Genomic DNA, 2,637 nt, shown 5'->3' on the forward strand with positions numbered 1-2,637 from the left:
CATCACACGTGGCTGAACTCTATGAAGCAGTAGCGAGGAACTCCTGCTGATCTGCAGTATGGTTCCAGAATAACTTCATTAGTATGAATGCAGTTGGTGGGGATTTAGCTGAGCTAACAGAATGGATCGTGCCCTAAAAATAAGCGCAGCAAAACAAAAACTTTGCTAATGCACTCACCAAATTCCTTTTCAATTATCTGTAAAATTGTTTTAAATGATTTCCCATAAAGCTATTGCAGATAATGGGTGCCTATTATTACAGAACCTCTTTATAGCAACTTTCTCCTGAGGGGACCAGGGGGGATAAAAGAGTCAGCAGATCAAATAAATCCCGATCCATTCAAGAGAGGGTGTTGGCCATTGATTTGTACTATAGAGTTCCTGCCAAACAATGAAAAACTATCTCAAATAATCTTGAAATATATGGCACATGCAACTGGGAATTGAGACAGAAAGGCTTGTGTGACACATTCAAATCTCCCAAGATGGAGATTCATCCATGAATCAGCATCCTGCTCAGTGGCTTTATGTTTTAAACACCTATTTCTGCTGGATCTGCTCAAAGCATGAACATGGCATGAACAGGAGCTGTACACTCACAAAATAAGTAGGATGATGGAAATTTGAGGACCAAGCCAAGGTCAAGGAAAGCAGACAGAGGGAACAGACTGCGCTTGGTTTTTCAAATTCCCAAATATCCCCAAAATGAGCCACTTTTCTGAGAGCAGAGCATTAAGGGTGCCAAATCACAAACTCCACCATGGCCCCTTCATGTCCTACACTGGATTCCCTCTACAGCAGAGACAGTGTTTGGAAACCAGCTCTTGTGCTCTCCCAGTCTGACATCTAATGCTACCTCCTGCCTGCTGAGCTCCTTCAGCACCCATGGGTGCTCACAGGAGTCCCTCAGTGCCTCAGCTCCTTTCGGCTCAGGGTCCCAGTGCATCTCTTGCAGCATAAACCATCACTTTACAGAAAGACAATGGGATTAAAAGCCATGTGTGCACAAAGCAAAGGTCCATCACTGCTTTTGAAGATGGCAGGGAACGGAGAGCAGGGCTAAGTGCTCATCTGCAGGGGCGGCACCTCTGGGGGCTCCCACACCAGCCCCGTGCACGTGGGGAGGAGCACGTGAAGGTCCCGGGGCTCACTCTGCAAAATTCTGGCTTTGTCTTGTGAAATGAGTCCACGTCGCTCTGCGAGCCACGAGCAAGTGAGTCAGGACCCGCAGCCTCCTGGCTCCAGCTCTCCCCTCCCAAGCCCAAAGGTTGGGAAAAAAATCTGGGACGAGTATTTATGGGTTCGGCGCTGCAGCTGAGGAGCCAGCAACGCAAGAGCAGAACACGGCGTTATTTGAGTTGCATCTGCAAAAGCAGTTGCTGCAGCTCTCTCTTATTTTTTTTTTTCATGAACAATTTAGACCTATTAAAAATAACGTTTTATAAAAATAGAAGAGCGAGCTCAAATTTATCCCATAGTACTAAAAGCACAGTTCCTGTTCGTTTTAGGGGGGCGATGTAAGTACACACACAGGACAAATTTGACCTAAACACAGCAAATAAATGGGCGTTTTATTTCTGCTTTAAGCACCGCAATGAGCAATTAAGCTCCAAATTTCAAAGCTAATAAAGCGACTATTAAAGTGACTATTAAAGTGACTAACTCCCACTGAAGTCAAGGAGAGAGAGAGAGGGAAACATGAAGCCCTCTGAGGCTCTGTATTTTAATGCAGATTAAATATTTATTAACTATTGCAATCTAACAAGATTTCAGCCTGAAAATTTCACTGCCATCTCTGAAGGAAATGGCTTGGAACAATTTCAGTTACACATAAACAAAGACTGCATTCTGAAACCCTCACTCAGGTAAAGCTCCTATTGCCCTTGCCAAATAAAACCAGCAGGATCAGGTATGGAAAAATAAAGCCAATTCGACATAAGAGGATATTTATCTGCAACAGCTACAACACCCTGTAGGACAGCATGGCATGCTCCATAATTGAGTGGTAAGTTATCTTTCATATTATATTTTTCTTATGCAATATATTTCACAGTGATTAAGTCAAAAATATAAGCAATGAACTTACCCAAATTCTTTGATCAGGCAATTGGAACTGGGAGCAAAATTGAAACAAAAACAACATATTATTCCTGCGTTGGAACCCTCATTGCAATCAATCTACCTACTAAGATTTTATTTAAAGACACCAATTAAAATGTTATCCTGTTGCAGGAGGGTATGCTCTTCCTAAAAATGTAATCCTTGTTACGAAAAATTATTGTGAAATGCCATTAAATTTTCTAACTTTCATAGCTTTTGGGCCACTGCCACTGGGAGGAATTTTGCCCAGGCAGGGACAGGATAAGGAGTACAGGCTTTATGTCTGTAAGCTCTACTTCAGAAACCTTTTCAAAAGATCCATCTGTTTGCTGTCGTATTACCCAGTTAAAAAAAAAAAGAAATTCCTTCTTCCTGAGATGGCAATTTTCAGAAATAAATGCACCTATGGAAACACAAGCTTGTAGGACACAAACAGTAATTCTGGAGATATTTTACATGGAAAAGTCCTGCCAGCAGAAAATGAAAACTTGTGGAGCGCTCCCCACCTGTACTTTTACAGGGGTGAACAGGCCTATA

Source organism: Empidonax traillii, unplaced genomic scaffold, assembly GCF_003031625.1.
Source record: "Empidonax traillii isolate 1590-97213 ecotype Southwest subspecies unplaced genomic scaffold, ASM303162v1 scaffold2239:size31021, whole genome shotgun sequence".
Lineage (NCBI taxonomy): Eukaryota > Metazoa > Chordata > Aves > Passeriformes > Tyrannidae > Empidonax > Empidonax traillii.